Source organism: Podarcis bocagei (genome assembly GCF_964188305.1).
Source record: "Podarcis bocagei genome assembly, chromosome: 8".
Classification (NCBI taxonomy): domain Eukaryota; kingdom Metazoa; phylum Chordata; class Lepidosauria; order Squamata; family Lacertidae; genus Podarcis; species Podarcis bocagei.
Genome location: NC_138133.1, coordinates 32647116 through 32670653, shown reverse-complemented (window position 1 = coordinate 32670653; position 23538 = coordinate 32647116). Strand labels below are relative to the sequence as shown.

Here is a 23538-nt window from a genome sequence, read left to right as displayed (position 1 = left end):
CCAATCAGAAATCCAAGGAAGTCCGCCATAATGCCAGACATATTTGCCTACATTATTATATATTATCCGTGGAAAGTTCACAAGCAATCGCTAGAATCTTTTTGCCACCATCAACTTGGTGGATTTTCCATAAGCAGTGTCGCCTTGAACCTCCAGCTTTTCTAGCATCTTCTAAAACCATGGAGAAATCAAAGTATAAAGTCAAGGGCATAACCCTTGACCTCACTGTTTCTCCATATGTGAATAAACACCTGTGTGCCATTAGTCTTAAGGCATGATGAACACTTTAATCTCTCAGGAGATTCAGGAAAATAGGTGGTAAGCATGGTTAAGAATACAGAGAAGGTTCATTGTATAGCACTTTATGAAGATGACCACAACTATTTAAAATCAATTACTGGTACTATTGCTCAAAGAAGATAAGAGACTCTACGAAGATAAGGGTGTGTTCCGTCTCAAATAAACATTGTGTTATTTGTTTCTACAACTTAATTTTTACGTTTGTTGATCTGTTAACAACTGATCAACAATGATCAATTACCAGGCATCAGTTGCTTGCAGCTATGTAGGATATGTCATCCTGTTGAAGCCAGTTCTCCCCAGAAGAAAAGTCTCTCTGGCCTTGTCATCTGCTCCTCTAAGTAGCAGCTTGGAAGCCAAATATCGCACTCTCTTTTCACCTCGTCCATACATGCCACCTCTCTTATCTCAGTCAGATTCAAACCACCATTAATCCTTCTTCTACAGCAAAGTTTTTTATCCTCTGCATTTGGAAGTTGATTGCTTCAAGTTTGTTTTCGAGTCAATAAAGTTGTATGTTGGTTTACATGAAAATATGGGCTGGGTATGAGTTTAGCTAACTGGATAGGCACACAGACTTACATGTGCTGAGGCCAGAACCGTATGGTCAGCCACACAGAGCTGAGAGGAGAAATCATGTGTTTTTGTTTGTATAACAAAGATGCCCTTAATTATATTATGTCCTACTGAGAAGAGTGAAAATAAACAAAGCTTGCTTGATTACTGCTTCTTGGAAGGTAGAAACACTTGCGTGTGTTTTTTCTCAATAAAAAAATTGTCCATGGACTCCTTTGTCCAAACTTCCCCCCCCCCTATGAATTCTACTTATCACTGTATCTCCCCACCCCCCACCCCGATGCCCTCCACCTTGTTTCTCCTGGTGTACGCACAATGAAAAATCAAATAGGTTGGTATCTTTGGCACAACATTTAAAGGAAAAAGGCCTTTAGGAAAATTACATCATTCGCAAACATACTGCGTCAATACAAAAACTGGAGAAGCCACATTAACCCAGCCACACTTTTCATACATGGCATGCATAAAAACCCAAATGCTAGTCACTGCCTCCAGGAAAGCAGCGCAGAAACCGAAAGAGCAAAATAAGAAAAGGATCACAAGTATAAACAAAAAGAGAGCAGAGCCCTGGACTCCTGAAGGCTGAGGCCCTGCCACAGTGCAGGAGATAAGGAGTGAGGTGCAGCTCTAAATACAACAGGCCAGCTGATAAAACAGGCTGCCAAGAGCTAGTTTTAGCTGGAACAAATCAGGGGGGAAACCAAAGGGGGGGGAAGAAGAAAGAATGCTGGCGAATACCAGCACCAGAGTAGCTGAAACACAAGCACGCTTACTAAGCTAATGCATGACATGCAGCTTCACTTAATGGCTCTCTTACAAAGCCTGTTTGGACCAGTTTTCATTTCTTTATTAGCAACCCTTTCAAAGCTACTATACTTCATGAAACACACTGTGCAGACCTTTCTCTCACTCTCTCTCTCTTTCTCTCCAGGACTTTGTTCTGAATTCTTCTAAATTTATGTAAAACATCTCTGCACCTTTCTGTGCACCAGATCCAAATGGGCCCACTCATGCCACAGCCTTTTGCCTGGCACAGGAACTGCCCCTCCCTTTCCTCTGCTCATCGCCAACATCCCTGCCCTGCTTCACTCCTGTTTCCTGAAACTTTGATGACTCTCCTTTCCTAGGTCAAAGCCCGCCCCTTGCATCTACCCAAAATGGTCTCCACCCCTACCCATTACAGAGATCATAGATTCGTAGAATTGCAGAGTCGGATCATCTGGCCCAACCCCCTGCAATCCAGTACGATGCAGCTGTCACATGCAGGAATTGAACCTGTAACTTTGGCATTATCGGCACTGAGCTCTAACCAACCGAGCTATCCAGATCTTCACTGCAGAAACTCCCAGAGCAGAAACAATTGGAGGAGAAGCGCTTCCTGTTCCTCCTGAGAAAAACAATGTCCAAACTCCCATTTAGAGATGAGGCTACAAAATTAAGAGCCTGCTTTGCATTAGGTTTGAATAAGAATATGTGACAATTTCTTTACTCTATAAATAACAACTTTCTCCTATTTGGTTTGCATTCAGGATATATTTAGCGTTCCACAGATGAGTTATTTTTCTCCTCTCATTACCTTGCTAGTTTGAATTATTTTCCAGTGTGAAACAGAGGGTGCTGCCTTATAGCAAGGCAAGTGACTGGTTCACCTAGCTCAGTAATGTCTATAAATGCTATGCACTGGCTGGCAGCAGCTCTCAGGGAATCAGACTGGAGTTCTTCCCAGCAATACCTGGAAACATCAGGTATTGGACACGGGACTTTCTCCGTGCCATGCAAGGCCCTACAGACATACAATATATGACCTACACAGCTAGGGACCTGCATACCTAAACACATGCTTACTTTCACACAGATAAGGCCGTGTGTATGAATGAAAAAAATATACGGGGGGGGGGGTAAACAGAACTGTGTTTCATAGCTGTTTCTTGTGCAGGTATCTAAAAACTGTGTGAGTTTTTTTAAAAATGCAATAAAATCAAGTTTGGAATATTTATGTAGTAACCAAATCCTCACATTCTTTTGACATTTGATAGCAGGGTGTTGAAAATTGCCATAACCCTCAAGGACCCATCAGCCTCTGACAGTTTTATAGGATTACTAGGAAGGTTTCACAGCAGTAGGATGGTAATTTAAAACCAGGCCTCCTCCTGTTGTGTTTATAGATGCAAGCAGATGTGTGCTCATCATTCCCATACCTAACAAAAATCCGAGGCCTTGAACTTAGTTAGAACATGTTCCCAGAGCACAAAGGTTTGAGATCTGAATTTTCAGCTTGTGCACATTCAGGTTGGACTAAGAATCTTAGGCAGGGGTATTGGGGAGGGGAGTGTTGGGAGGTATTGCTGCTGCTGATTTTCAGTTTTTTGCAACTTACTTATCTTTTTATATTTTTCTTCCGTTGAAAAGCAGTGCTTTTAAAAAATATCCTTCTGTTTTAAAAGCAGCACTCTGCTGTATTTCCCAGGAAGCAACTGTTAGGAATACAAGTCCAAAATGTGCAGGTTTTATGTCCTTGACCAAACATTATCACCACATTTTGTTCTCCCACCCATCCTCCTGGTAATGGTCTGATTACTGTGACAACTTTGTATGCTCCATAGAATCATAGAATTGGAGGGTTGGAAGCAGGGCCAGATTTAGGTTTGATGAGGCCCTAAGCTACTGAAGGTAATGGGGTCCTTTATATGTCCAGCTGTCCTCTGTCAACAACAAATTGTCGCTGTTTTTTGTGTTGAATATATGCTATGTGATATCCAGATCCTGAAGCTGAGGCTCCAATAATTTGGCCACCTCATGAGAAGAGAAGACTCCCTGGAAAAGACCCTGATGTTGGGAAAGATGGAGGGCACAAGGAGAAGGGGATGGCAGAGGACGAGATGGTGGGACAGTGTTCTCAAAGCTACCAGCATGAGTTTGACCAAACTGCGGGAGGCAGTGGAAGGCAGAAGTGCCTGGCATGCTCTGGTTCATGGGGTCACGAAGAGTTGGACACGACTAAACGACTAAACAACAACAATATGCTATGTGGTAATTTATGGACCTAATAAGTATCTAAAACCATTTGCACATAACAAAATATAACTGAAATACTACAGTGGTGCCTCGCAAGACGAAATTAATCCATTCCGCGAGTCTCTTCGTTTTGCGGTTTTTTCGTCTTGCGAAGCACGGCTATTAGCGGCTTAGCGGCTTTAAGAAAAAGGAAACAAACTCGCAAGACGTTTCGTCTTGCGAAGCAAGCCCATAGGGAAATTCGTCTTGCAGAACGACTCAAAAAACGGAAAACTCTTTCATCTTGCGTGTTTTTCGTCTTGCGAGGCATTCGTCTTGCGAGGTACCACTGTATTAAGAAAAAGTATATTAATAGTGAAATACAATTAAGAAGTATATTAATAAGTGAAATAATTATTAAGCTCTACCTTAAATTTTTTTTCATTAATTCGGGGGGGGGGGCAAGAGAGTGGGGCCCTAAGCTATAGCTTGTTAGCTTATATGTAAATCTGGCACTGGTTGGAAGGGACCCTGAGGCTCGTCTGCTCCAACCTCTCCAGTGCAGCTGTCCCATACGGGGATCAAATGTGCAACCTTGGCATTAACAGCACCACAACCAATAAAATTACTGTTTGTATCATTATCAAGCTAGATCTTTTGGCAGCTTTACCAATACTAATACGAAGTCTGAAAGGTGTGCTTAGCAGTCAGGGGTGCCTGAGGGTTCCTCTGAAAGTTGGAAATGATAGGAGCTGAAGTTTGAACTACTTTGCTGGCAAAAAAACCTAAAAAAACAGAAGTATTTGTGTCAGACCTGGCCAATCTTGGGGTTTCACCCTGTCTGCAGCCATACTGCTGCTTTATTAAACTCCTGTTCTTGCCTGAATAAAGAGGGCTTGGAAACCTGAGCATGCAGGAGCAGAAGCAGTACTTGGTCAACTACATCTCTAGTCAGGTTAGTAATCCAGCGAAGGGGAGGGGAGAGAGAAGAGAACCACATGACATTTCCAAGAAGAGCAAGGCAGCACAATGATGCATTGCTGATTCATAACTATGACTGGGGCATTTATAATATTAACTTTGGTAGCATTCATTTCAAAATCCCTCGTGCCTCTAAATCCCACTCAGAGCAAGGGAAGTATGTTACATTAGACAAAGCCATTTCTGCTGTGCCAGCAGAACTCTTTCCACTGGCCTCTGTCCCCACTCCCCGCCCTTTGGTTTTATATCTCTTCCGCCTGTGCTATAAAATTGTCATCGGGTATAACGTAACATGCACTACAGTAAGACAGGCAGGCTTTGGAGACAGTGAGGAAGGAAGAGAAGCCTGACCTAGGAAGTCACGCTGTTGCGAGTAATGGTTGCATGCTTGCCTAGCCTCAATTTATTCTCTCTTTTTTTAAAGGCTAAACTAGTGATGTCGAGATTCTTGTAGAAATATACTATGACAGCAGTGCCATATGTACTGTGGCCTATAGCAGTGGTGACCAACCTTTTTGTCAAGTGTGCCACAGATCAAGTCCAAAATGTAAGAGACTCCTATGCTCTAGTGCAGCCATTCCAACCCAGCACCCTCCAGGTGTTTTGGACTACAACTCCCATCATCTCTGACTGTTGACCATGCTTGCTGGGGATGATGGGAGTTGTAGTCTGAAACACCTGGAGGGCATCAGGGAATGCAGCTCTAGTGTACACTTTGGTGCATGGAAAACAGCCTTCTACCAGCCAATCTATTTCTCTGCTCTGACAGGTAACAGCTTCTCCACTATTTTGGGCACATAGAGTTCTTCCCCATCGACTGTCTGCGATTGGATCTGGGACATTCTGCATGCAAAGCACGCCCTCTGCCATTGAGCTATGATGCCCTCTATCTCCTGTGCCAGGTAGTCTTAAGGCATGCTTCTGTAAGCTTATGTTTTTCAGCACGGGCTTCAGAAGGAGACTGTGAAGATCACTGAAACAGAGCCAGCTACATCTATTTAAAGTTAAGTAGGGTTCATCAAGAGCTAATTAATGTTAAATTCATTGAATTAAACATTTTGGCAAAGCAAAAGGCTGACCTAAATCATGCAGTTGTTTTTTAACAATGTATTTTGATACAAATACTTCTACAAATTGAAGATGGCAGGCATCATCTTTAGGAGCAGCACTCTCTCCCAAGTGACAGGGGGAGGGCAGAGGAATGCCCTTGGTGCAAAACGTGACCATTGGCTAAAAAACTAAGTCGGCATGGCATGATGATTTTCTCCATATGAACACTCTTGCAGATTTAATAAATCAATTGACTGATGAACTAATACTCATATAATTAATAGACTCAAACAACTTATATCATTGCAACCCTAAAAGAAAGTAGCTTTTTATATGGGGGAGAAGGATGGCCAAAGACAAATGATCCAGTTATTGGTGAGTGCATTATGGAAAGGTGACCTGTCAAAACTAGGTCTCCCTTCTGTACTATAATGCAGTGTTTCCCAACCACTGTTCCGCGGCACACTAGTGTGCCGCGAGATGTTGCCTGGTGTGCCGCGAGATGTTGCCTGGAGGGAGGCGGGTGAGTCGGGCGGCGAGAGGCGGGGCGGCGGCGGCGAGGAGAGGCCGCCCAGCGCGGGGCTCTCGCCATCTGCCTGCCTGGCTGCCTGCGAGCTCGGCGGGCAGCGCCTCCGTCCACAGCGCCCGCCTCGCGGCTCTCATTCCCTGCCCCTGCCAAAGCTCACCCAGCCAAGCCGCGCTCTCCTTCCTGCCTCGCTTTGCTGCCTCCTCCCCCCCCACCCCCAAAGCTTGGAGGTTCCCCGGCAAGGGGGAGGGGAAAAAATTGAAACTTAACACTTTCGTGCGTCCCTCCCGGCATGACGCTGCGCGCTGACGTCACGGGGCTGTAATGGTGGTGTGCCTCGAGATTTTTTTCATCAAACAAGTGTGCCTTTGCCCAAAAAAGGTTGGGAAACACTGCTATAATGATCCGAGAGGACTCTTCCTATCCCCACAGCCTCAATGAGCACTTCTCTACTGCTCAGAGTATGTTAACTGTTTGAAAGTGAATTCGTGCTAGCAAAAGTTAGACAAAAAGCACGCCAACAGGCAGATTGTTAGTAGGATTGGGCAAAGGCACTTTTTTTTTGGTGATTGTGCCACTACTTCAGGTTGTCTGCAAAGGCCAAGGAAGATGCATAGAATACAGGCAGGACCCAAGAATGGAGTTTAAACACAGGGTCCTTATTTCACCATAGCTACCAGTACATAGAATGCAGTTTTCATTAAGTCTGAGAGAGAGAAATTGTATTAGGTGTTAGTCTCTTAGTGGTGGTTTCTTTCCAGCTTCAAAACTGATGGCAATTCAGAGGAACAAGGCAGGAGGGAGCAAAGTCCACAAGCTCTTTCCTGCTTAAATGGGTAACATGGAAAAGGGAGTTTCCCTGCTTTACAGAAGGATAACAAGACAGGCATGGTGAATGGTAAAGAACAGGGTACTCTTAAGCCAACAATGAAATGATAATAGCATGATAAATCTTCCAGAACTCTGTCAAGCCATGGGAATTCTGAACCCTCCCTTAAAATGTTGCTTTGTCGTTCATTCCCCAACATGGATAAACCGCGACTCCGTCTACATACCCTAGCAGATGAAATGAATCATATTAGCTCTGCAGAGCAGCACTTAAAATATGCACATATTTATCGGCTTCAGCCTACATCCATAAGTCTACCTTTACAATTTCTGCAAAACAGCGATAAACAATGTTTACAAGAATAGAAGAGTGTGCGTATGTTTGTATGTGCAAGATAAACCCAGACGGTTTATGCAAGGACTTGCTGCATCTGCAGGTCATTCAAATGAAAACTCATTCTTTCCCACCCCCCACCCCCACAATTAAATCCACGCTATTATCAAAACCATCAGTTTATTTGAAGACTGCCGGCTAATATATAAATTTCCCTTTGTGCTCAAAATGTCTTTATCAGATAAGGTAGCTTTTGTTTAAACTACTATTTTCAGCACTTGCTTTTGAGATTTTTTATTTTTATTTTTTTTGAATACACAGCATGGAGTAACTGGAGACTTCCTAGCCTGCTTTAAAAGTGTGTTTCTTCTGTCTGCCTGTATTTTGTAATTTCCTGTCAAATACCTCGCCGTAATTAACTTTCCTTGCTCCAATCTACTTTCTTTTTCTTCTTCTTTCTCAACTATTCCCACTTCCTGAGGATGGCAATAAAATGCTGATTACATGTGGCTGTTCTCTGCTTGCCTTTCCCTTCATCTCCCTCCCACCCTCCTGTGCCCTTTGTTGAAACCAGCCCTTCGGTTTCAAGACTTTCAGTGGAGAAAGTAAGAGGAAAAGGAAGCTAACAGGACTGCAGGAATCCAGGATCATTAGCATTTATTGGGGCAATCTGCAGCTACAATCAGGACAAATAATTAAGGTAGAGCGGCTTCTGTGTCTGCTGCTTTTCTCAGACACACTGAACTTTGAACAGAAGTCTGAATGCTCTTTTTTTTTTTTCCTGTTGGCTGCAGCAGGTGTGAGCGAAGCAGGGGTGGAAATGATAACAACAATAATAAGCTCCAAAACACTTTCAAAGAAGGTTAAGAGGCCACGCCAGTATTACAACTAGACAAGAACTTTATGGTTTTCCAAAGTACTCCAGGGATAGCTAGGTCAATTCAACACGAGACTCTTAAAACTCAGGGTCGTGGGTTTGAGCCCTACATTGGGCAGGAGATTCCTGCACTGCAGGCGGGGGGACTGGGGGTCCTTCCCAACTCTACAATTCTATGATTCTATGACTCCACCCAGAAAGATCTAAGTCTACTGCCACCTAGTGAGTGAACTACAAAACAGGGGTGGGGAACTGGATATGGCCCACAGTCGTTTACCTGACATCACAAAGATGTCAGGTAACCACCCACGCAGCCACCATGGAGGGATCTTCAGAAGCCGCTTTCAAAGCACCACACAATCCTACATGTGGGCCAATAAATTAAATGGGCATCACTTGGCCAAAACTGTTTAACAGGATCTAGACTGGTGTTTGGAAATGGAAATGGGCTGGATATGGACCAATAAATCACAGCTGAATCATGATAAAAACAGGTGTTATGCATTCTGAGCTCTCAGTTCTGAGAGATGGGGTGGTCGCCTGTTCCACACAGGCTGCGCCACCTGGAAGGAACCAGTCTGCAGCTGTTTATTACATATGCTGAAGATGTACCATTTGATCTTGGCCTTGGACAACCGAGGTGTTTTTAGCATCCATCCTATTCTGAATGTTTGGACCAATTTTAACACTGTAATTTTTACATAGTTTGTAATGTAATGTATTTTTAATCTTTGTTGGAAGCCGCCCAGAGTGGCTGGGGAAACCCAGCCATTTGGGCGGGGTACAAATAATGAATTATTATTATTATTATTATTATTATTATTATTATTATTACCTGCCCTGGGACCTTATGGTGAAGGACAGGTAATAAATCTTATAAAAATATTATTAATAATAACAGCAGCAAGAGCATTTCCTGTGCTGTGACCCTTTACAATGCAAAACAGCTCGGAACACAACCATTGCCCCATTTTTCACAAAGTAGTTGTATTCCTATTCTGGAGTTTAAATTACTAATAGCTTACTACTCGGCAAGATAGTGCAGAACTGCCGCAGCTTCCACGCTGTGAAAAAATTCAGCCATGGAACAAGTAGACTGCATCTGTGTGTGTGTGTGTGTGTGTCACTCCACTCCACTTGCACACAGAAGCAGGGGTGGGAAACTGGTGGCCCACTGGCCTCTCCATTCAGCTTGCAGCAATTAGGAAAAAACCCTTCTATCAGAGCTGAAAGGAAGCTCCTCCCACAAGCCTAACTGCAGAGCTCAGTGGGGGGCAAGATGAGAATACACGTGTGTGTGTGTGTGTGTGTGTGTGTGTGTGTGTGTGTGTTGCATCTACAGTGAGTCATGTGTGTCCTTGTGTGTGCCCTGTATGTGTGCATTTGGAAGAGGCATGTGCATATCCTCCAGTTCTGGTCCAGTTCAATTAGGCTCTACTCACCTCTCTTCTAGCCTTGCCCACTTCTTGCTCCCAGAAGGTTGGGCATAAGCAAATGCGACTCTCTTAGAGACACAAGGATAAGTGGGTCAGACAGGTATAGGCTCACAGTTCACTCTATGGCTCAAAGACCAATGCTAGGGAACAACACCTACTTCCATACGCAACTCAAATGTTCTCATTACATCTTCCATTTTGAAAGAAACTCATCTCACCAAATGGTTTTGCCAAACTTCTCATTGTTTTTCTACAATAGGGAGGCTTTTATTCCATCTTCATTCTCCAACACCTCCATTGTTTTTTTGGTGGCCAGTAACTTTAGGTTAAAAAGGTAAAGGACCCCTGACAGTTAAGTCCAGTTGCGAATGACTCTGGGGTTGCGGCGCTCATCTCTCTTTATTGGCCGAGAACTTTAGGTTACATTTTATATATTTCTACTGCATTGGTTTTAAGGTGCAGTTTTGGAGCTGCATGGTTTTTTGTTTTGTTTTTTCCTTTTCTACAACTTACTTTTTTAGTTGCATTCAAATAGTTTTCCGTCATTTTTGCAGGCCTTCAAACCTTGCCCTTCAGCTACCGGAATACTGTTTCACAATGAGTATTTAATAATGTCGACGACCGATTTTTAAAAAAAAAATCCTGCCATCAAATGCCTTAATTCTTTTTAATTTCAGATCTCAGTTTCTCTGGCTGATTTTCAAAGCCATCATTTCCCCCTTGCTTTTGTATCCAACAGGAAACAGATTCGCTCTTCTTCTAAACACCTATCAGAATGTTTGATGTGCAGTGATTAATCCTAAGATTCAGCTCTCACAATTTGCCTGTTTATACCCAGACGCTGCAAAAGAGTAAACACATACATAAGCTTCCTAGCTGAACATGGATATATATAGCTGTGGTGTGACCTAGTGACAAAAAGCTCAATGTGTACACATGCACACACACCTATATATAATGGCATACACATTTGGTCTGGTCTCAGTGCCCCAAAACAATCATGCATTATTTACATTAGCAAGGCCACATTCAGAATGGCTTCATCCTTGTTAGCCGCAAACAATTTTTGATATGATAAGAGGCATCATTTCCCTTAGTACATACATACATACATACATACATACATACGCATATACATCTTTTTTTTACCTATTCCACTATCTAAACAGGTTCTGGAAACATTATAAAACAGTTTTGTGTGTGTGACTAAAGGATAGGTGAAGACATCACAGGCAACAATCTCTTTATCATCCCCCTGCTGCAGGTTTTGGAGGATGAACTATGATTCTGTGTCGCTTTCAGTTTCTCTTCAAGACAGAGGTAGCAGCTTACAGGTAACGGAGCTCTGCTGAAGCCCCTGAAGACAGCAGGGGAAATGCAAGAAATGTGGGAGAGTTGACTGCTAATGACCGTGTATTTAAAGTTACTTCCCCTGAAAAGGAATAACAAATTATGTTGAAAGACAAATTCACAATCCGGCAAGCAACATCTTAAAATGCATTCAGATCGATTTCTGTTAAGATGCTGCAATCACTAAAGCACATACATCTCACGCAAATTATAATAACGTGCTTCCAGGATGATGCCTCATTTTGGAGAAGGTTCAGAAGAGCAGGTAGAAATGTATTTCAGAAATGAACCCTGACACGAATTGAATTTACAAGGTGAATGAACACTCCAGACAGCTGCCTTAATCAAAAGTACACCATGCCCCCTCCCTGCGGTAAATAAGGAGCAATTAAAGAATTCACTCCAGAAATGAGCTCCATTAATCAACTTGATGCAGCAGATTGATGCACAGCCATTAAAGTTGTCTAAACAGTTTTGTTAACCTTTAACAAAAATGTGCAGGGAACGCATACTGCAAACTAGCTCACAGTTGAGCCAGATGAAGCCTTGGTTCAAAGAATGTGTCTGAGGCTTACTTAGTTTGCTTTCATTCTGCCAACAATACTGTCACACACAAACAAAGTATTAACTATACGTGGCAGTTCCCATCACTGGCAAAATTCACCTTCTCTTACCCACAGAAGACCAAGAGAAGAACATGAATGTTTACTTAAGGAGACATAAAGCCCACAGGGCAGTAAGACAAGACTGAAAATACTCATGCACAGAAAGCACAGAGTATAACTAAGGTGTCTGTCCTGATTGATACTCCATCCTGCACGCCCTTCTTGCCTCACTCCTGCTGTTAACACCACAAATCAATACAGAAGGTGGAAAGGAGAAGAAAGTCAACAGATTGCATTAAGCACAAATGTGGGCTTTCAGTGATAGAGTTTGGGCCCCACATGCCTTTAAGATCTACTCCTTGACAAATGAAATCCATGGTATTACCAAGAAGATAGGTTTATGCAAAGACTGACAGCATTTGATATTGTACACACTTTCCCTTTTCTGTGCTCCTCTTGCCCTTGAAGTTTCCACCTCCCAGAAACTTACAATTTATAGTTGTTTATGGCAATGCTAGCACAAGGATCTGTAGGATCTGCAGTCAGGGCATTGTGTACCCTTCTCCACAAAAGCACATGCATGCCAAAGCTACAGCAGCACAACAGAGGTAAGGCCAATGTAAGAAAAAGCAGAAATCATATCGTAACTGCACCAAGAAATAATACGCTGTTTTATCATCTGCCCATATCCACAAAACAGCAGATTTTACTCCTTTAACATCCGTGTCTAAATCCAGACATGTGTTGCCTGTTGTTAGCAATTTTTAAGGCTCTGGCTGCTTTTATCTGTTATCACTTACAAACAACAACTAGCTTATTTAGCACCTGCCTAAGCAAAGCAATAGATGGACATTTGAGAACCAAGTTATCTCTTATTCCCTGAGCCACCTATGGTTCTGAAGAAGTAATTCCTTGCAATTTAGGGAGAGCAGCCTTTTTAGGGGGCAGGGGGAAGGAGAGACGTCTTAAGCCTACCTAAATCTGCAGAGTTGGGAAAGTAGCCATTTTGGCAAAGCCAGGTTTATAGCTGTCTCCTCCTATTACAAAACATGCAGTGCTGGAAGCCTGCAAGATGAGTCAGTGTGAATGAACCTAATGTAGTTGGAGCTGGTACTAGGGATTCTGGAAAAGAACAATGTCTGATTTACTGCAGATGATCAGTTTTCCAACCCTGTCCACTTCTATTAATTCCTGACACTGTAATTCTAAACAGATTATTTCAAGGGCACTTTTATGTAAGGATCGGAAACTGCAGCCTAAGTAGTTTTCCAAAGACAGAAATTTTGGGCTATTGTTTTCAACAGCTAAATAATGTGAAGCAAATCGGAACCACTCCAACCATGTGCTACATTCATTGTTTACAAACATTCCAGTTTACACACAAAGCCCACCAGATGGAATTGTTTTTCAGTGGCACTCATATGTGGGCTGTATGTACACTCATCCGTAATATCTGAACTAGCCCTGATATTATTATTCCTTCCACTGAGTATTTGAGCATGTCAATGGGTTCTCTCTGTGTACTCATTTCCAATTTTCCCAGAAAACGTTGAACCAGAATATGGCAAGGCATGGTTTTTACATTTGTCATAGCACCATGAAACAACAGTTCAACTACTAAAAGTAAATAAATGTAACCCCAGGTTGACTTTAACCTATGTATTATGTACCGTATTTTGGAAAGTTGGTTCACTACGCACACCTCTTAACACATCGCAACCTAATTTTGCATGAGAGTTCCTGAGATCAAGGACCATGTTTTCCTCTATGTTTTGATACAACCGGAAACCATTTTGAATCAAGATGGCAGACTGAACCTTCCAAAGCTACATTGATTTTGACCTACCCACCTTTAGAAATTAGCTGGTAAAATATAATTCTGTGGACTAACCAAACGGTCATAGAGATCCCATCTTTGAACACTGGGTTATATCCAATGCTCATCCTACTCAGAAGAGACCCATTAAAATTAATGAACATGAGCAACTTGGGTTCATTGATTTAAGTGGGTCTACTCTGAGTAACACTTAGTTGGCTACAACCCACTATAAATGAATTTAAGCAAGACTGAGGCTTTGATTTAAAATCAGCTTCACTCTTTATTTTAAAGGGGGGGTGGAGAGATAACAGCTAGCCAAGTCTTTAAAGTGTCACTGGACTTTAAGTGAGCCACAAGGTCCAGATCTCCTGCTAGACATACAAGACTCTTTTGGTGATGTAGATCCCATTAAACAAAGTAAAGTAATGTAGCTATATAATTCTGTTCACCTTTATAGCACTACAATTATAATGAAAACTAATAGAGCTTACTCCTTGACCCTTAATTAGCAGGAGGACTGAGAGAACCTTAAGATTTTCTGTATTTCCTTTACATTTATGACATAGAAGTGCTTCTGGAATTAGCCTTAAATTAAAGATATAGCAAGAGTGGGCCAACTATAAAAGCTTTGCATTGGAATATGAAGGCTAGCTTAGACACAGACCACGACTTTCAAATTCAAGATATATCCAAGCTAAATGGTTTGGCATTCATGATCACTTTTATGGATCAGAATCCATGCTCTACCTAAAGGCTAAAAGATTGGATAGCAGAATCCATCTTTTAAAATGTATTTTTATTTATGCAAATGCTTTTTATGCCACCTTTCAGCTGTATCAGGGGCTCCCAGGGTGGTTTAGAACTGTAAAATCTCAGTACTGTTATGAACAGACAGCATTAAAAGCTGGAGCAAAACAATTAAAACAAAACCAGAGCTAGCAAGAATAAAATACTCTAGCAGAAGAGAAGCATTTTAACTATCTGGCCAAAACATAACAGAGAACAGACAGAGAAGCAGCCAGTCTTTTTCTCCTTATTACTAACCACTATGACAGGCTGAACAGAGGTTAATGGGTGGCTAAATTGAAGTATACACCAAGAGTCACTTAGAAAGAAAAAAGTGACAATTACAACATCTCTTCTGCCAAAACAGAGCTGGGTGGTTTGATATATTCACAGCATACAAATATACATCTGAGTTGGACTAAATGACCCTTGGGGTCCCTTCCAACTCTGCAATTCTACTGTTCTATGATTCTCCCTCAAATGCATTCAATATTCAGTGGTTCTATTAGAGCCAGCTGGCTGGATCTTCCAAGGTCTAGCATCAAGACACAAGCATCAGTGAATTCCAACTGAAAAATCTGGCAGCAGGTTCCAGGTTTCCCGCCGCCGCCCCTCTTTCTCTGCCACTGGGACAGGAAGAGGTGATTGTATGCTTTTTCTCACTCACTCCACGGCTCCAAAAATGATATGGCTGAAAGCTGCACTGTCAGGTCCAGCCAAATCAAGTGATCTGGGGAGCCAACAGAGGCCTTGCAAGCCTCACACAACTGATGCCCCCAGGCTTTGGCTCCTCCATCTGAGCAACCTGTGGCTCTCCAGGTGTTACTGGGCTGCAGCTCCCATCATTACTGCCCATGATGGTTGGGGCTGATAGTTGTTTCAGCCTAATAACATCTGGTTCCCCACTCTTGCTCTGCAGAGTCCTGGAATCTTGCCTTGCCTGAAGCACCATCTTCCATGGCCTCATCTGACACCTCACCTTAACTCCCCTGAAGCTCTGTTTCGGTTTGGCTCACCTCACCCAAAGCCTCACCTTAACTTTATTAGCCCGAAGCTCTGTCTTGCCTCGCCTTTCCCAAACTCTGTCAAGCCCTGCTTGAAATGTTGTCATGCCAGAAGTTTTGCCTTGAATAGCTATTGAGCTACTGCTGTCACCTCCTCCTGTGTTTGACCCATCTGCCAACCACCAGTTGTGGCGAATTTCAGAAATAAGATATTTTAAAAACAAGCAAGGGGAAACATGATAGCAGTCTTCAGTTATGATTCAGAAGATGGAGCAGACTTCTTTTCTGTTTCTCGGGTGGACAAGAAGAGAACCGACAGGTAGAAATTTCAAGGAAGCAGGTTTCAGCTAAGCAGTGGGATACATTTCCCACTGGTACATATTTGACCATGGAGCAGACTGCCTCAGGATGTAGTGAACTCTCTTTTGCAAGAGTTATTTACGCAGTCTGGATGGCCATCTGTCAAAGATGCTATAGTTGTAGCCAGCTTTGCAGATCCTGCACTGAGTACTAGCTTGGACCATCACTTCCAATATCGCTTCCAACTCATGATTCTACAGTTTTTCTACACAGTATCAGGGTTAGCGACATCTTATGTGTAGTATCTATAACCAGATGAAACCAGATAGGAGTCTACTGTGGGGATGATTTGGTGCCTACCAAAGAATTTCTTTCTCTCTCTCTTTCTTTCTTTCTTTCTTTCTTTCTTTCTTTCTTTCTTTCTCTAAGGGTTTCTCTGAAGTGTTTTCCAGTCATTTATGGAAGATACATTTCATATTTGATGAAATGATTTCCTTGGTTTTTTAGAATTTGTATGGGCAGTGTTAATGTCCTAGAGTTTGTTTAATGGATTTTATTGTTCTTAAAAGTTGCCTTTCAGTGTTTAATTATGTTTTTACTGTGTGCACTGCTTCAATAGCTTTATTTCAAGAAGTGGTCTAACAACAGCAACAACAATTAGGATCTCTTTTCAGTTGTATCCTGAAGCTGCCTGAAGATGTACGTTTCCCACATTCAATCTACATGCTAGTTCTATACCAGTAACATCCTCACCCAGGTTGCCCAGAAAGTCCTATTCAGCTTTATCAAAAGGTTCCTCAACAGTTATGCCTAAAATGCTAAACTAGCCTGTTCTGCTTCACTGCTCATTCTTAAAAATGAGAAGGTGTTCCTTCTAATGTGGCAAGTAAAGCAACAGCTGGGAGGCCTAACTCCCACACCTCGTAGACAACTCCAAATCAGCAATCCTAGTCTTCTATGAGGCCTGACATTATCATTACAAAGATCTCTGTAAATAAAGAAATATGAACTGCTGGTGTCTGGTTAGGCTTGTCTCTCTCCTTGTATGAAAGAAGCTGCTTTTAGGGCCATTGGATTGCCCTAAAGGCTTCCCAGAGTGTTGTATAATAAAAGATGACTGAAGCAGAGGCTGTGTCAACAGACACTTCCTTTGAGGGATGTAAAAAGCAGAACAATGTCTCACTCATCAAATACATCATAGGGCAAACATAGCAAGCCAAAATATCTTTCCCCCCCCCCCCACCCACAGCCTTGTAAAAGAAAGTATATTACATTGTGGGGAAAGGGAAGGAGGCGATCTGGTCACAAGCCAGGTGATGCCATTATCAGCTACTTAACAAAGGTCATAGGCAGAATAGCTGGAAAGGACTTTAATATGTGCATGCCACCATCAACACATCATGGTTCTTAGAAGTGCAAGATGTTTCAAAGCTCATCCCAGGCCTTTCAGAGGCGGTCTACACATTGCTGCAGTCACATGCCGGGTCACTTCACATTGTTCCAAATGGTGGCAGGTATCACATAACATGCAATTTTTTCATCACATCAATCAAGCATTTTTCACCACACCACTATATGAACAAACAAACAAAAAATGGCATGGATACAGATGTGGCCATTTATCACCTGTGGCAGCTACCAGTAACCTTACACATTCAGCAGTATAAGACACTGAGTCATGGGCCGCATCATCCATCCACATTGCAAAGAGAAATTCTAAAATCCTTATTGGAGCGATACTTTTATTAGACCAACCAAAATATCACAAAATACTATGCAAACTTTTGAGATCTTCAAAATTCTTCAGCAGGCTAAGTAGTAAACAAGGCAATGGGGATTTGTGATGGGCTGATGTTTAAGTGATGAAGTTTGCATCTGGTCATAGACTTAAGACGGGATAGGTGAGTGGAATGCCCTAATAAAGATTTTGGGATGCTTCTTATGTGCTTTCATTACCTTTACACTACCATGAAGAGTGTTATCCTGACTACTCCATATTTTTAAACAATGTCAGAGTACTAACACTTGCCTCACCGCATGGCTAGACTCTACTGAAAACCAGCACTGCACAAGAAGATTGCAAAAAAACTTCTCTGTTAAGTATGTAGTGACATGGCAAAAACTGCACCTATTCTGTGTGGTGAGCAGCTCTACCCCTGTAGCTAACTATGTAATAAAACTATAAGCTACAGTGATTTAAAGTAGCTTCTATGTGGTAGCTAGGAAATGCTGGCCAGGCTTTCTCTAAAAATAATTATACCGCCACAGTTAACGTCTCACAGGATCACGAGTGAGACTAAACACAACCTTAAAAAGATCTAAAAATAATGGCACAAAGCCCTCCTGACAGTTCATCTACAACAGCATTTTAGCAATTCCCAAATGTATTAGGGAACCAAATCACCTCTCGATCTGGTGTAGAATGTCAAAGATCAGCTTTACAAGCAGGAAACCATCCTCAGCCATCCTAATTTAGCATGCCATGCCATAACAGTAGCTGGAAACTGGGTATTATATTTAGAAGTAATCAGGACATCCAAACATCTGAATTTAGTGACTTGAAAGGAAGAAAGTGGTGACCTGTTTTCAAAACTACTCATTTTCGAACTTTCAACTTCTTCTATTTTAGTAAGACTGCGCTGTTGTTTTTAAAACAGTTTTCTGAAGTCTCCTCTCTAAATCTTGTGACCTGCCTTCAACTTTCCCACACAACATCAAAATCAGAGGAGAAACACATTGGGAGAAGGGAGTGCGAAAGGACTTCCGGGTGGCGCCATCGGTAATGGCGGATTCCCTCTGATCCGGAGGGACTGGCTCCACGGAAAACGGGTCTGTTCCGCTACGGCGAAGCAGGGACCCTTTAAAAAATCACAGGCGGATGAAGCCTGTGACCATGGGACTCGGCGAGCACCTTTCGGCCCCCCCCCAATTCGTAAAGGAACCCAATTACGGGCTCCAGAGCGAAGAGGGGCTAGTGGCGCGGTGCTGAGAGTCAACTGCTTCTTCCGTGGAGCAAAGCCGCACAGCCGTTGCCGGAGAGCGCTACTTTTTTCCTGGGACAATTTGGCTACAAAAACAACTACCCGTGAGCAGATCAAATTTGGACAATTGGACTTTAAACAACAATCTGTGAGTAGAACGGAAAATTGGATTAAGAAATTCCTCTTAATTTGGCACTGAAGCGGGAAGGTCTAAACAGGAAGTCAGCCTTCCGTTTCTTGTAGATAGAGTAAAGCAAAGACATGGCAAACTAGAGTTTAGAAAATCGTTTGTAAAGGATCAACTTTCATCATCTAAAACTACTGAACCCCCTTCGGAAGCAGGAGAAGAGGGGGGATTTTTTCTGGATTTTTTAAACCTGCAGAAGAGAGTGTAAAGAAAAGTAATTTTCCACCGTCTTGAACCTGGGAGCGGGGTGTCAGGACAGACGTTTTTGGGAAGTTCATTGACTATAGACAAATGTTTTTGACAGACAGTTAAAAGAAGAGAAACATAGTGATTCCATTGTTCTCTTTCGCATTTTGAAGGAACAAATATTGACAAAATATCTGAAAAAGGAAACTTTGTTGTTAGATCTGCTGTTAAAAAAAAAAAGAAAGAAAAGAGATTGATACAAATAGAAGCTCTTCCCCTAGAGGGAGCTTGTGAAACCGTTATTAAATTTGAACTGGGGAGCTTCGCAGCTGCAAACAGATTAAGATCGTGGGAACAGACTTCTGACCTTGCATAACAATGTATTCAGAGGCTCTGGTGCTTTCTGCAAGACAAGTGCTTTATTGGAACAGTTACATGAGAAGACGGATTTGATGACTGTTGCGATTAGAAATTTTGGACAGGTAGTGGGTATCTATATAAAGCCCACCCAGGAATCAACTCAGGAGTGTGCTCTGACAGATCAGATGAGGGAGGAGGTTGTTGCTGGACCTCAGGTGGCAGAGATGGAGGGAGCTGTGGCCCAGCAGGAACATGAGTTGTTGGATCTGACAAATGAACTTGGAAAAAGCCAGATTTGGAGAGATAGAGTTTTGTTTGGCTTGGAGATGGGGGGCTGGATAGACCCCCCTATGCAGGGATGTCTTGACTTTTCAAGTCTGGCAATGGGCCGTGAGGAGTTTGGGGTTGTGGGGGTCCTCAACTCTGGAGGGACCTTGAAACATGCTTTTAAATACCACATGGAGCTCAGTGTGGACTATGGAAAAGGGGCTGATCTGTCGAGAAGGGACAAAAATACTGTCAAGTTGGAGTTTCCACGAGTGAAAGGACCAGGAGACAAAGTAAAGTACAGGTATAAATATGAAGAAGATCTGCAGAAGGGACATGGAAGAGACTTAAGGGCCTCGGACATAAGATTACCAGGTTAATGAACTAGATGGATGGGATAGAAAGGACTGACAAAACCTGGGACCAGGAGGAAGAGACGTTGGATGAAGATTGGAAGAAAGTTTTTAAAAAATATTATTTAGGATTGTTTTGTAAAATTAATGAGTATTAGAAATTATTTGGCTTTAGCAGAAATGATAAAAAGAATTATGCAAGAATATGTTATGGTTATGAGAAATTGGTATAAATAAGATTTAAGTTTTAAGTTTTAGGGTTTTTATAGTAATATAAGGTTAAAATAGATTAAGGTAATTTAATGACAGAATATTATGAAAAATGGGAAGGATTTGCTGTGATAATTAATAACTAGAATACAAAAAAGGGAGGTGTGAGGAGGTCGATGAAATAAGGTAAAGACAGTTAAGGATTTGAGAATATTGGATCTGTTTTTAAATTTTTGTGGTTTACTTTTGTTTATTGATTTGGATGTGTTATGTGTTTTGGTTTTGCTTTTTTATTTTGATTGATTTGTATTGTTTGATTGCTGTTTGTTTTTCCCTTGTTTTTTCTTCTTCTTTGTTTCTTTGTTTTTTCTGTAATTCTAAAATGCTTAATAAATATCATTTTTTAAAAAAAAAGAAAAAAGAAGGGAGTGCGAAAGAAAAGAGGTAGGTAATTTGAGTCACTTTGGCTGGAATCAGGATTCATCCTTTCTTTTTCTTTTTTATATATATAGAAAACTGAGAACGATGTATTCCAGCAGTCTTTTATTCAGGCAATAAATCACTTTAATAAAAAAGGAAGGAAGTTTTCTACACTTTATCATTTTCAACATACTTACCAATATTACAGAGCAACAAAGGGTGTGTGTTTTTACAATGCTTATATACTTACTGCTTTCCCCCACCCCAAAGTTCTGTAAATGTTTTGATGATTTTAGGACCCAAAGCCAACAGAATTTAAGGGATTTACATGTATCATATGTCTGGATAGCAACCGTATCTAAAAATATCACTGGCAACTGTGCTTCCCTCCTAATGCCAAGGAGACTGGTTTGTCTTTCAAGATTCATGGGAGGTGTCTACTTGCCCATTATTCTCTTCAGTCAGACTTTTTTTAACATAGTTACATCTCATAGGAGTTGCATTAATGCTGTCTCAGTGATGCCAGAAAATGTGACCCAAACTGTTGGTTAAGGGAAAGAAAAGCAGCTATATGAAGACTAAGCTCCATCCCCCCCCCCACAAAAAACATATGGCATGGCGGGCATTGGCAAGAAGTGACAAGGACACAGCTATGCCTAATTTATACGGCAATTTATTAATGGATGATTTCTGTCCATGCACATTTCTAGCACTCCAAACCTAAATAGTGCAATTTAGCTGCCCTAATAAAAAAATGGGCTTTAAATGCAACAGCAAGCAACATATTAAATACTAACTTTCTATTCTTAAAAAGACACACATCCATGATAATGGTGCACTTCGGACAAACCTTGAAAGTGCGGGGATAGGTGTGGCGAGTATGGACCTCCCAAGACTATTGGACCTTAACTCCCCTCATCCCTTGCCACTGAGCTGGGAATGCCAGTTTGGAATCCAACAACAACTGGAGGGCCAGAGGTTCCCCATGCCTGTTTTAGTATAAATAAATTCAAAGGGTTCATAGAGCTGTTCATAGAGCTCTACTAGTGAATCACACCACTCTCTCAGACTTTATGACCTACATTATGCTGACTGCACATCTAAGTCTGAGCCAAGTGCTGGCCAGGTTACCAAAATCAAAGTACTGTATCTTAGTTTTCCAATACGAAAATCACATGTGTATTCCTGTCACTACATGTGTACGTTAATTACACATGCTTTAGGCGCTGCACTTGATGGAGCATGAGGTTTAAAGGTTGTGTGTCTTTCATTAAGACGTCAGAGATTCCCATTAAATAAATAAACAAGTGCAACAGCCATCTGACTTGGTGGTGAGGGGGGGAAATAGGAAAACCAAATCAAAACGTGTTCTCAAAACCATTTTAAAGAAAGATTCCCCCACCCACCCCTTCCCCTTGATTGGTTTTAGACTAGAACTTAAATTTCTCTGTTTGTATAAAAACAGTGCAACAGCTAATAGTAATTATTGGCAAAGCTTTCAGAAGCATTGATGGAGCGGGTGGCAAAATCAGTTCCGCAAAAGTGGCCGCATTCCTTCAGAACCATGCAAGAAAGGGAAAGAAGGAATGCTTGCCATCAGCTCCCTTGGCCCTCCTCCGTTTTTTGCAAAGGAGAATGAAAAGTACTGAGTGAGACACACAGATGCAGATGAGAATGAAGGTTGCACAGTTATGCGGCGGCGGGCAGGGGGGAGTTGCAGGTTTAAGATAGATTTCACAGTATATTTCCATGGGAATATTTTACCCAGTGTAAGAGGAATAATAGCAAACTATCACCCATGTAACCAGAGCCAAACTACTTGGGGAAGTAATCCTGCAAACAATCTTGCAAAAATAAGCAATCATGCACACAGAGTGGCAGGAGGCAGTGAGATCACAGAATAACAGAATGCTCACACTATTGCTGATTTCGGCAGTGTCCACAAACTCAGCACCACGTGTAATTTGTCTCTAAGACATGCATTGCTTATTGCATGTCTTGTATCATAACACAAGATACCAAAAATCTATCTTCCCATGCACATACATACATGCATTGGCTACGATAACAGAAAAACCCAACAGCTTGATCCTGAATATGGAACCTATTACAAACCGTACTGATGGGAATAATAACATTAATCCATAGGATGGGGATTCTAACACATTCTGCTTTGCTATATTGGCTAGACATTAAGCCAATATAACACCACATGATGTCATATAGTCTCATTGGCCAAAGATACACAAGGTCTTCCAGATGTGAAAAGGGGTTCTTTTTATTCATTTACTTGAGTATGAAAGGGATCTTTAACTTGCACACCATAAAAGATGAAGAACCAGAGTGTGAAATACTTATCACTTCATCAGACTACCGCATATGATGCCAATTCAGAATCTTCACAGACTCATGGGAATCAGCATCATGTGGGTTTTAAGGGGGGGGGCGGACATAGGGAACTAAAAACTAAGTACAGCAATTAAACACAGCCAATAACAGAAGCCATATACAGATCAGTTTGACTTAGAGAATTATAGTCTGGATGACTGAAAAAACGCAAGTCTCGCTACATGAAAAGAGGGGGAAAGTCCTGTTTTGGTTCTGCAGTGGTGCCTCAAAAGGACAAACAACCCTTCTGCAAAGAAGATATTTTTTTTTAAAAAAAAAAAAACATTTTCAAAAGTTAAACTGTTTCTGACTTCCTTTCCAAGACAGAAAAAGTTGGCATATAAGTGTAAGAAAATAAATAATACAGAGGAGCCTTTCTATGTCAATAGACCCATTTTAAAAGGAGGACAATATCAAGGA

At 41.7% G+C, this 23538-nt stretch overlaps 2 long non-coding RNA genes across 11 annotated transcripts in view; one reads left to right on the top strand and one right to left on the bottom strand.

Moving 5' to 3' along the window:
- LOC308593935 overlaps positions 1-23538 on the bottom strand; it is a 401889-nt gene that overhangs the window by 213898 nt on the left and 164453 nt on the right. The window lies entirely within an intron of this gene.
- The window catches only part of LOC308594018, a 181179-nt gene that overhangs the window by 121999 nt on the left and 35642 nt on the right, over positions 1-23538 (top strand). The window lies entirely within an intron of this gene.